Genomic DNA, 13,462 nt, shown 5'->3' on the forward strand with positions numbered 1-13,462 from the left:
ACATAGTGTGGTTTATTTGAAAAGTGAAAATAATTTGTGTGAGAAAGTGCAAAATATAAGGTGGTAAATGTAGATAGCAGTATGGTCAGGAAAGCTTTTCATGTCATATCAAGAAATTTGGACCTTATTATCTGGGCACTTAGAGTCAGGAATGAGTTATGAAGGAAAGCGACAATCTTATTTGTAGTTTTGAAATTTCACTCTGACAGAGGTATAGTGGACAGATTGAGGGGTATTTGGGGGTATTTGAGGGGTATTTGGCAACAACGAGATACGTTGGGAGACTTTGTGATAGTTTAGGCAGGAGATGGAGGATGAGATGAGTCCAAGAGAAAAAATTAACAAGCTCAGTTTTGGATAGATTTCGATTAAGATGCCTGTTGGGATTCCAAGAAGAAATATATAGCAGCATTTGGAATCAAGGGCAAACTCTGGATTAGAACTGCGGCCTTGAGAATCTATCCATATATAAATGCTGACTAAAGCCATGCATATGGATGAGACCATCTAGTGAAAATGGAAAGAGAAGAGAAGAAAGGACAGACCATTGGAAAATGTAATGTTTAAGGTGTAAATGAGTAAAAAGGAGCTATAAGACTAAAAATATGAGAAAGGCAAAAACCAAAGAAGGAGAAAGTGGCCTTGTAGAAATAAAGGTAGTAATATGACAAATGCAGAATAGAGGTAAAATAGGGTAAAAATTGACAAGAGTCTCTTGAATTTGGCAATTAGGAAGTAATGAGGGTCTTTTCCAGAGTGGTTTATATGGAGTAGTGGGGTAAAAACCTGAAGGTTGAAGTTTGAAAAAGGAGTGGGAGGTGAGGAGGAGGAGATAAATATATAGATTATTCTTTCAAAGAACTTTATGGAGGGAGAAGAAAGAGATATCAACTAAGTGGGTGTTAATGTATATATTTGGAATTGACCTTACCAAGCACACTTTGTCATCATTACAATACCATTTGCAGACATAAGTGTGATCCGTGTAACACCCAGAAACATTCATGCTCTATAAGTGAATGTGATTCTCTATCTTAGAACACTTAGCTATATAATCAGGTAGAACAATTAAGGTGTAGTATGGTCAAAGATGAAAGCTTATGGCCTTGTGAGGGAGAGCAGAGTGGAATCCATAGCTCTAATTTTGAAAATTCTCTTTGAGTTTTCCAGATGGATGGGGTTTGTCCTTGCTCAGCATAGTTTTGTCTTGTGGGTTGGGAGCAGAGAATTCCATAAGCTATGTAAATGCATGACTGAATGGAATGAAGAGGAACTATTAACTCATAAAATGTGAGAGCTGGAAAAGTTCTCCTCAGTCATCTGATCACAAAAAGACCTGTATTCTGAAAGCTATAAGATGCTGATGAAAGAAACTGAAGATGACACAAACAGATGGAAAGATCATGTTCTTGGATTGGAAGAGTCAATATTATTAAAATGACTATACCACCCAAGGCAATCTACAGATTCAATGCAATCCCTATCAGATTACCACTGGCATTATCCACAGAACTAGAACAGAAAATTTTTAAATTTGTATGGAAACACAAAAGACCCTGAATAGCCAAAGCAATCTTGAGAAAGAAAATAAACTTAATAGCTTTATTAACAGAATCTCATTTTCCTAAATAAATCTGTGTAATACCGATATACAACTCTGATAAAAGTGGAATTTAATTAATATAAACTTATAAATTTAGATTTATAATAGTTATATATTTTGAACTTAATAAGAAAATTAATCTGTTTTAATGAACACAAATGTCTAAAAATCTGAACCTGGAAGTTGCAATTATATTATTCCACAGTATCCAATTTATTTATGTATTTTGCTTTGATTGTACTCTTCAAAGAAAATCCTGAATCACACAAGTAAGTTGTTGTAAATGGTAACAATTTTTAAAACATCATATTGGAATCTTAGGAAACTCAGGAAATAAACTATCTGAAAGGGCAGGGACACTTAATATTTGTCTATTCATACACGGATTATAATTAAGACTATTATGAAGCACCCGTTAAGTGTATTATAATGTATGAAGTTTTTTTTTTTTTTTTTTTTTGCGGTACGCGGGCCTCTCACTGTTGTGGCCTCTCCCGTTGCGGAGCACAGGCTCCGGACGCGCAGGCTCAGCGTCCATGGCTCTCGGGCCCAGCCGCTCCACGGCATGTGGGATATTCCCGGACCGGGGCACGAACCCGTGTCCCCTGCATCGGCAGGCGGACTCTCAACCACTGCGTCACCAGGGAAGCCCATGTATGAAGTTTTTTGAGGCTTAAATTTAACTTAAGAAAGCTTTTGCACAGCAAAGGAAACCGTAAACAAGACCAAAAGACAACCCTCAGAATGGGAGAAAATATTTGCAAATGAAGCAACCGACAAAGGATTAATCTCCAAAATTTACAAGCAGCTCATGCAGCTCAATAACAAGAAAACAAACAACTCAATCCAAAAATGGGCAGAAGACCTAAATAGACATTTCTCCAAAGAACATATACAGACTGCCAACAAACACATGAAAGAATGCTCAACATCATTAATCATTAGAGAAATGCAAATCAAAACTACAATGAGATATCATCTCACACCAGTCAGAATGGCCATCATCAAAAAATCTAGAAACAATAAATGCTGGAGAGGGTGTGGAGAAAAGGGAACACCCTTGCACTGCTGGTGGGAATGTGAATTGGTTCAGCCACTATGGAGAACAGTATGGAGGTTCCTTAAAAAACTACAAATAGAACTACCATATGACCCAGCAATCCCACTACTGGGCATATACCCTGAGAAAACCAAAATTCAAAAAGAGTCATGTACCAAAATGTTCATTGCAGCTCTATTTACAATAGCCCGGAGATGGAAACAACCTAAGTGCCCATCACCAGATGAATGGATAAAGAAGATGTGGCACATATATACAATGGAATATTACTCAGCCATAAAAAGAAACGAAATTGAGCTATTTGTAATGAGGTGGATAGACCTAGAGTCTGTCATACAGAGTGAAGTAAGTCAGAAAGAAAAATACAAATACAGTATGCTAACACATATATATGGAATTTAAGAAAAAAATGTCATGAAGAACCTAGGGGTAAAGCAGGAATAAAGACGCAGACCTCTTAGAGAACGGACTTGAGGTTATGGGGAGGGGGAAGGGTGAGCTGTGACAGGGCGAGAGAGAGTCATGGGCATATACACACTAACAAACGCAGTAAGGTAGATAGCTAGTGGGAAGCAGCCGCATGGCACAGGGATATTGGCTCGGTGCTTTGTGACAGCCTGGAGGGGTGGGATGGGGAGGGTGGGAGGGAGGGAGACGCAACAGGGAAGACATATGGGAACATATGTTTATGTATGACTGATTCACTTTGTTATAAAGCAGAAACTAACACACCATTGTAAAGCAATTATACCCCAATAAAGATGTTAAAAAAAAAAAAAAAAAAAAAAAAAAAAAGAAAGGCTCACCCTCTCATAAATCTTTTATTGAATGATTATTGTACAATGGTCTGCAGATACAAAAATTGAATAGAGACATAGCCTTTGCCCTTAAGAAAGTTAGTGCAAAGGGAAAATTAGACTCATAAAAATAAAAGCAACAAAATATCAAAGATGAACTGAAAGAAGCATGCAGTAATGTATAGGCTACAGTGGAGAAACAAAATGAGGAGAGAGCTCTATATTGAGGTTGTGGAAGAGGGTTATATGAAGCTTCCTGGAGGAGATGACACTTGCTGTTGTGAAGGATGTTTAGGAATTTACCAGGTTGACAAAGTTGGGGAGAAAACTAGTAGCTGATAAATGATATTATGTCTAAGTGATTGAAAAGTCCTCCTACCATTATGTAACATTTGCTGAAATTCTTGTCAGAGATACAAGAGTCAAGAAATAATTCTTTTATAGTAACAATAAAACCATAGAATGGTATTATCATGATATGATAATGTATGAGTTTACTTGTACAAGTTACCATACCACAAAGAAAGCATGGACCAAGCAGAAATACCCAAGCATTGACTGGTATTTGTGTATGTTGCCTGAGTGCTTTAGTAGTGTACTCTCTGTTTATGAGCAGACATGTACAGGCCTAGATTTAAATAAAAGGTCAGTGTCACAGTATAAGCTTTATAGCTGATGACATATTTACAAAAAAATCAAATATATGTAACCGTGAAAGCAAGCTAAACATCCTTTTCAAGGTTTATACAAAAACACATTAATATATTGGAGATTGGCAACAGGTGAAACTTTGGCTTATAACACAATTTAATATTCACTTATTCATTCCCACTTTTTTATTTTTAGAAATTTATTTATTTATTTTATTTTTGGCTGTGTTGGGTCTTCATTGCTGTGCACAGGCTTTCTCTAGTTGCAGCAGGCGGTGGCTACTCTTTGTTGCAGTGTGTGGGCTTCTATTTGCAGTGGCTTCTCTTGTTGCAGAGCACAGGCTCTAGGCTTGCGGGCTTCAGTAGTTGTGGCACACGACCTCAGTAGCTGTGGCTCGTGGGCTCTAGAGCGCAAGGCTCAGTAGTTGCGGCTCACGGGCTTCGTTGCTCCGTGGCATGTGGGATCTTCCCAGACCAGGGCTCGAACCCATGTCCCCTGCATTGGCAGGTGGATTCTTAACCACTGTGCCACCAGGGAAGCCCTCCCACTTTATTTTAGATACTTAAAAATATTTAAAAACTTAAAGAGATATTTGTATACTCATGTTCATAGCAGTATTATTCGAGATAGTCAAAAGGTGGAAGAGACCCAAATATCCGTCAACAGATAAATGGATTAATAAAATGTAGTATATAAATGTAGTATATACATGCAGTGAAATATTATTCACCCAGAAAAAGGAAGGAAATTCTGACACATGCCACAATATGGATGAAACTTGAGGATATACTAAGTGAAATAAGCCAGTCACAAAAGGACAAATACTGTACGATCTCACTGGGATGAGGTAAATGAGTAGTCATTCCCATAGAAACACAAAGTAGAGTAGTGGTGACCAGGGGCTGGGGGAGGGGGACATGGGAAGTTGTTTAATGGGTGTAGAGTTGGGTTTTGCAAGATGAAAAGTTCTGGAGATTTATTGCACACCAGTGTGAATATACTTAATACTACTACACTATGCACTTAAAAATGGTTAAGACGGTAAATTTTATGTTATATGTATTTTACCACAGTTAAATACATACATATATTTAAAAATTAAACTAGAATAAAAGACTGATGGAACCCCTGCAGCCACTCTAAAACACAACTTAAAAGCCATTGCTTTACCCAATCAGCTCAGAGGTGAAACCTTAATGTAGAGCACCTAACCAAGTTGCCTACATGTGCCTAGAGTGTTTGTGGTAGAGCAGGTCTAGGACTCTTTGTACCTGACTCTGAGTTGAGTTCTTTCTGTAATGAAACACGTTTAAAAATCCCACTTTGTCCTCAAGAAAGCCTATTCCTATCACTAGCACTCCTACAAGTAAAGGAAATTAATACGTATTACATCTGTTTTGAACTTTCCTTTGTTCTGGCAGATAGAAAAAATATTATGTTTCACTCTTCATTTTGAAAAAGAATGCTAGAAAAATGCAGACCACGAATAGATATTCAGATTTAAGAATACACAAATTCATTTCCATATTAATAATTAAAAAGGGTTTCTTGTTAAACTTGGATATCTTTGCTTCTTGTGGTACGAGCACTAATACATTTGTTTGATTTCTTTGTGGTTAAGTTGTGGTCATAAACTTATATGACAAAACAAATGAGCAAAAAGTGAATGTATATAGGGTTTGACTTAATTATTGTATGAGAGATTTTATATCATTTTAGAAATGAGTGGCATCGCATTCTACAATCCTGCATCTTGTAAAACTAAATAGCAGAAAATTAAAAACAGATTGAGAACATGTTTAAACTAAAAAAAAGAACCCTTATACTCCAATACACTTAACCAAATATAGGTTAACTCTGGGAAAACCTATAACCATTGCAATTTGCTTAGTTGTGTTCACATGCCATAACTAGAACAAAGTCTGCAATTATGCAAGTAGTAAATGTAACAGCAGTCCTTGAAAGTCAATTGTACATGTTATGATAGCATATACTTAATTCATTTCACCTATATCAACAACTATATTTGGATTTGTAAAGGAAAGCACTTTTTTGTTGTCTTAATAGTAAGACTTGTTAAGCACCTTTTAAATGTATTACAACGCATGCGGTGCTTTGAGGCTTAAAGTTGACTTAATAAAGACTCTCCCTCAAATGGTTAATGGTGGAGAAAGACTAGAGATCATTAACAAAGATGCTGTGTGAACTTTGTGAACAATTCTCTCAATGCCTCACTTGATTCACTTTATCTTTTGCATACTTTTTGCTTCTTCTTCCATTCTCCTGCCTTTCCACTTTTTGTATTTGATCTGATTACCTATTACCTCCTTCCCGTTCATTCTTTTCATTTTTGTATTCATGTACTAATTATACAGCTTTTCCTTGATTTACATATGTTTTCTTTGTTCTCTGTGACTGACTGTAGGAGACAAGTGTGTGAAGAAGTTAAGGGAGAGGAGTGATAAGTGGTAGATAATTGTGTAATGTGGCTGAAAAGATTGAGGCTTTTGATATGAGTCATAAGGTCACAAGTTGCCTTTGCAGTTTAAATATCTGGATTTGACTAGAACGCTATGAATAGGTGTTCAAGGAATTAATTTGAAAGGAGGAATCAAAAAATAGATATTTATCTTTGCCTAGATAATGTACCAAAGAGATAGGAAAGCAACGCTGTACCAAATGTAAAGGAAAAAATTCAATCCATATTTTTCTAGAAAAATTATTTTCAACAAGAAAAAAATTTGAGAAATATGTTTCACTATGTCTGATTCTAAGATTATTGCATATATCGTGTTTTCCCAAAATTAAACATCCAATTATTTTTTAAAATTCTTTTTATTTTTGACCATGCCCTGCAGCATCTTAGTTTCCCAACCAGGGATCAAACCCATGCCCCCTGCATTGCGAGTGTGGAGTCTTAACCACTGGACCACCAGGGAAGTCCCCTTTTTAGAATCTAAATTTCCTAATAGTATGATAAATCTCTATTTCCCCAGAATGATGTAGGCTAAAGTATTTCGGTTAATGGAAGGTTCTTGTTAACTGAGGCTTGCCAAAGAGCTCATATTTTGCACTGGATTCTAATGTTTTGAAACTTGTAACAAAGAATTAAAATTTATTAAATACCTCCAATAATTGCTAGTTCCTTACCAAAACTTCTTAAACATTGAAAGCATAGAATTAGAATTCTTCAGGCCTCTGTTCTGTGTTCCATCATTCTTTAAAAGTGTAACAAATTTAATAAGATAGTCATAAGTATATTTTTAAAGAAAGCTACTTTATAATTATACAGTGGCTTTGTAACACACTCCTTATTTATAATTATCTAGTGTTTTTGTAAAATACTATGTACATTCAGCTCTGAATATCTTGATTGCAGGGACTTAGCTTGTTCCTCTTTGAATCCTCAGCATGCTTCTTTGCATATAGTGAATAGTAAATATTGACAAAAATATTGAATTTGTGACTTAGGGCTTTTTGTTCTGACACAGGAAAGAGGCTGAAATCCTAGAAGGCTACCTATTAATGATATTTTCTCAATATGATACTGTGTCCAAAAAGGATCAATAAATATTTGCTCTCACTAGGAAAGATATTGGAAACAAAATGAAAAAAAGTGCTTATCATAAATTACCCTAAATTATTGAAATAGCTACATTTGGAAGTTCTGGTTCTCAGCCTCAAGAATACTACAGCATATCTGAAGACCATTTAGAGAAAGTACACACAGCTTTTATTAGTAGAGATCAGAAAGTATAGGCTTTAATTTGACTGGCCTTAGTTATAAAAATGTATCTTACATTAGAATTGAATAAGAGATCTATAGGAGAAAATAATTTTGGACCTTATTTTCCTCTCATGAATTAAGTACTTAAGTGACTGTGAAATTGCCCTTCTAAGCAAAAGGAAAGAAAACAAGAAAATATTTACACTTCTGTGATTATAATGTTTCTACAATTAAGAGTCATGTTGGAACAAGATCCAAATAGCAATGGGATTAATTAAGTAAAAATCTACACATCCTCTGTTTCTTATCATGATTATATGAGCTTCCTTCTCTATGTTTGCTGAGGAGGAGAGAACAGTCCAAGATATTCAGCTATTTAACTATGATTTTTGTGGTTAATTTCCCAGGAATGTAGTATTTGTATATGAGGTTTGTGGTGACCAGAAAACTTATATGTTTGTTATAGGTTATTCTATTTGCTCACTCAGCCAATAAAATGTTTTTTAATGGAAAATTGAATTTCCTTACTTAAGCTGTAAATTAATTTATTAGCTTTGAGAAAATTAATTCAGTGCTCTATAAATGAACTCCACCATCATATAATCAATTCAATACCATGTGTCGGTTTTGTGGTTAAAAAGAACGTTTTGACTAGCTCTCCTCCATAGCTGCCAAAAATTAGTGTTGCCTTTGACAGATCTAATTTAAATGCAGTATGAAGCTTGGAGCCTTTTACATGCATGACAACAGCTTAAAATATAGGACTTTCACTTAGAAAACCTAAAATCTGGGAGTAGTAATCACCTAAGATTCATGAAGACAATGGATATTGTTAACATTGACTTATTTACTTGGAAACACTTAAACTTGAAAGAGTAAACCTGAGACAATTGAGAGTGTATAAGTAAATACTAAGAAATGTTAAAGGCTTAAACATGAATTAGATCATTAAGGTATTAGTTCAATTAATTACAGATGAAGTCAAGATTAAGGTAGGAGAATATCACTGAACTTTTTGAGTTTGTATTAGAAAAAATTACTCTGCTTCTTTACCAAAACATCTTTAGATGGTACCATCAAAGTTTTATTGGATTAGATAAAATGAATTATTTTGGCTAGTGTTAGAAATCTGTATATGTAAGAAATATATTAAATATTTGCAATTAGATGCTGATATTTACAATATTTAAAATATATTCTAATAGAGTTACCATATAATCCTGCAATCCCACTCCTGGGCATATATCCAGAGAAAACTCCAATTTGAAAAGATACATGCACCTCAGTGTTCATAGCAGCACTATTTACAATAGCTAAGACATGGAAGCAACCCAAATGTCCATCAACAGATGAATGGGTAAAGAAGATGTGGTACATATATACAATGGAATACTACTCAGCCATAAAAAGGAATGAAATAATGCCATCTGCAGCAACACGGCTATAACTAGAAATTATCTTATTAAGTGAAGTCAGACAGGGAAAGACAAATATCATATGATATCACGTACATATGATGTCTAAAAAAAATGATACAAATGAACTTATCTACAAAACAGAGAAAGACTCAGAGACATAGAAAACAAACCTATGGTTACCAAAGGGGATAGTGGTGGTGGTGGGGAGATAAATTAGGAGTTTGGGATTAACATATACACACTACTATATAAAATAGGTAAACAACAAGGACCTACTGTATATCAGAGAGAACTATACTCAATACCTTGTAATAACCTATAATGGAAGAAAAACCTGAAAAAAAATTTATTGAATCACTTTGCAGTGCACTTGAAACTAACACATTTTAAATTAACTACACCTCAATAAAAAAGCATATTCTAACTTCTACCTTCTAACATGCTTTATGTAGAATTTCCCTTTCCTGTCTCAGGCAATCCCATAACTTTTTGGTCACTTTTGGGTAAAAAAAAAAGTCTATTGCAGTACTGTACAATTTAAATCAGTTGAGTATTTTAAGTTCATATTCTTCCTTCTGCATAACTTTTTCTAAACCTCAGCCTGAGGGTCTCATTGTAAAGAAGGGCAAAATCAGCTCTTTAATTCCTCTCCTGCCTTTTTCTAGGATCAGAGATGGGGAAATGTGCAGAAATATTTTTACTTAATTGGTGCCTTTGTAATCTTCTTGGTTTTCAATGAGATGGGTATGGCCAGCATTTAAATGGTGACTCTTTCATGTGGAACATGTGAAGTCATCACAGATTTTGTAGGTTTTCCCACTGAACAGCTTTATAATGTGGAAGCCATTCTCTTCACACCTTCCTTGAGTTCTCTTTCCCCACAGTATATCATTTCTGTTGTTGCTGGAATCAGCTTCTGAGGTGGCTACTGAAGCCGATTTACCTTCTTATCTGGCTCATGGGAAATTCCCACACCCTTATCATGCCAAACAGTTTGAATGTTGCGTGTCTCACTGCTGTCTCCACTTTTCACTTTGCATAATCTCTCCACCCTCTCTTCCTTCTTCACAAATGATCTTGAGGGCCATAGGCAGATGTCCACCTAGAGAAGGGGATACCATCTTGTCTTCTTGCGTGCACCCCAATCTCTATAAATTGTTCTCTGGGAGCCTCCTTATTGGAATGAGAGGAGCAACATTTATCCTTCCTTTGTGAAGGAAGGATGTAAAATTTTACTAGGATATCTACACTTCCTACAACTCTATTCATGGACCCTTTTATTTCCTTTTTTTTCCTCTCATATAGTCTTTTTTATAGCAAGGAAGCACTCATTTATTCTCCACTTAAATACCATACTTAAGATTAAAAATCACGTTTGGCAGTGTACTGCAGGACGCTAAATAAGACTTCACACATGTCGCTTTGGATTTCTTGATATCTTGTTATGTTTTTCATCATCCATTGGAACAATTAGTTCAGTTTCCTAGAAACATTTGAACAGTAGTTACGTGTTTGCCCAATAACCCAGTACCCTCCGGGTTTTTGAAGTGAAGAATGTTACTTGTACAAGTCAGAATCTCATACCAATTAAATGGTGACAGCTTTGACAATAAATGAGAATATGCTCTTCCATGGCTAAGAAGGTAGACTGCCACAGCTGACAGGTCCCAAAGATACATGGACTTCTCATATAGTCTTGAGGGGTACCAGGAGGGTTGATGGTATCTATTTCTTTCAGTTAACCCTCCCAGAAGCTCTCTTTAGAATGCTTGTGGTGGCACTTGAATGAAACTCTAAAGCAATTGGAAAAGTCAGGTTAACAATCAATTACATATATATTGAGCTGGAGATTTGCAGGAATACTTTTTCTTCCAATGTATTTTTTTATTCTCCCCCCTCCCCAATATTCAGATACAATAAATGACTTGAAGAAGATACTATTTAATGAAATATTAAAGGCCTTAGAATCATTCTATCCTCCATGTTTTCTCTGTTTAAACCTGAAGACTCATCTATCACTTAAAATTTAACCCCCTCTTTTTAAAATTTTTTACCAATTTCTCATGAAATTAATTATTCATTTAAATAGTTCTCAACTTTCTCCTTTGAGACATACGATGACATTATGATAAAAGGAGAATAAGTTTTATTACTGTGAATTTTTTTATAGCTAGCAATTATTTAAATGGTTGGAAGAATTGTAGTTCATCTCTTTCTCACAGACATATAAGGGCCAATACAGAGTATGTACATCTATGGGAAAAAAAATTAAATTCATATATACTTCATGCCTGAAAAATGTTTTCATTTATATGTGCCTATATGTATTTTGTGGTATTCAGAATGAAAATAACTTTCCTCTCCCCTCAAAAAGAGTCTACTTCTAAGAAGACTAAGATAAGAAGGTTTCTTCCATTTAAAGACAAATTCTTTACTTTGAAAAGTAAAATATAATAGTTGATTAAAAATTCAGTTTTTTGGACTTCCCTGGTGGCCCAATGGTTAAGAATCTGCCTGCCAATGCAGGGGACACGGGTTCAAGCCCTGGTCCAGGAAGATCCCACATGCCGCAGAGCAACTAAACCCATGCACCACAACTACTGAGCCTGTGTGCCACAACTTTTGAAGCCCACGTGCCTACAGCCCGTGATCCACAACAAGAGAAGCCACCACAATGAGAAGCCCATGCACCACAACGAAGAGTAGCCCCCACTCGCCGTGACTAGAGAAAGCCTGTGTGCAGCAACGAAGACCCAATGCAGCCAAAAATAAATATAAAGAAATTAGTTTAAAAAATTCAGTTTGTTAAATCTGATTGAAGGTTCAGTCCAAAGCAATTTTGGAAGACTAGTATTTTAATTTGCATGCTGTAGTTTTTTATGCATTTATCTTATGCAGCTGGCTTTCAGTTTTGTGAAATAGTCAAGCAACTGTTGATAGGTGTGTTGAATTTAGTAAGACTGCCTTCCTTACTTAAATGATCTGTTTCCGTTGAACTGCAAGTTAAAGATGACCTCATGCTTGCTGACATATTATTAGTGATTGATTGTTAAAGGAATGTTGATATTTCCTTATGATGTTTATTTTGCTTCTTCATATATCATGTTGACCTTATTTTTTGTCCATTGTACACTTTCTGTTTTCTTTGAGAAGGACACCAAGATAAATGTTCATAAAACAAGTTATGAATTATATCATGGAAAATATCCAAATAGGAATTATCTACTTTACAAGTACCAAATCTATCTCTTTTAAAAATATAAAAATAAAAAATAAAAGACCTTTTTTATAGGTCAAAATTTTCTCTTATTTATGCCTACTATTTATTTTATCTTTGAGTTACCATTACTTAATAATATAAAAGACTCTATTTTAAAATTTTTCTAATACAGTAAGTCCTCTACATATGAATGAATTCCATTCTGAGAGTATGTTCATACGTCCAATTTGTTCGTAAGTCCAACAAAGTTAGCCTAGGTACCCAACTAACACAATCGGCTATACAGTACTGTACTGTAATAGGTTTATAATACTTTTCACAAAAATAATACATAAAAAAACAAACACAAAAAATAAAGAAACCATTTTTAATCTTACAGTACAGTACCTTGAAAAGTACAATAGTACAGTACAACAGCTGGTCTACAGGGGCTGGCAGCGAGTGAACAGGCAAGAAGAGTTACTGATTGGACAAGGGAGCAGAGGTGGGAGATGGTAGAGCTGAAGGATTGCCAGCAACAGGAGACGGAGGCCAGGCTGCAATTTCACTCACACCTGACGTCGATGTCACAGGTTCTGGTTCCTTGCTGGATTCAATTCTATCTCCCCTCTTGAAAAAATGATCCAGTGATGTCTGGGTAGTAGCTCATTTTTTCTTGAAATAGATGACATGGTAGCCCTGGATTGCATTCTGAACAGCTGCTGCAACCTTTGTGTACTGTTCTACGTTTGGGTCCTGTGCCTTAAAAACTAAGTCATTCCTCAAATAAAGAAAATCCCCCTGACATTTCCTGCATCGTGAATCTCTTGGGTTCTTCAGTTACTTCTTCCTCTTGTCTTCTCTCTTCATCCTTTCTCTGGGCCTCCAATGCCATCAGGTCTTTGTAAGCTCCTCGTATTGCACAGCAACAGTACTGTAAAGTACACAAAAGCACAACCACCTGTAGAAGCTGCACACACGTGACAATGTATGCCAGACACGTGAAC

General features: G+C 35.6%; 1 non-coding gene across 1 annotated transcript; it reads right to left on the reverse strand.

The window, feature by feature from the left end:
• Nucleotides 1-10,808: 10,808 nt before the first annotated feature.
• On the reverse strand, nt 10,809-10,939 carry LOC115867549 (small nucleolar RNA SNORA24). The gene has a single exon (XR_004045180.1). It is a non-coding gene; the product is annotated as a small nucleolar RNA SNORA24 (small nucleolar RNA).
• Between the last annotated feature and the right edge of the window lie 2,523 nt (nt 10,940-13,462).

Source organism: Globicephala melas, chromosome 8 (genome assembly GCF_963455315.2).
Source record: "Globicephala melas chromosome 8, mGloMel1.2, whole genome shotgun sequence".
Lineage (NCBI taxonomy): Eukaryota > Metazoa > Chordata > Mammalia > Artiodactyla > Delphinidae > Globicephala > Globicephala melas.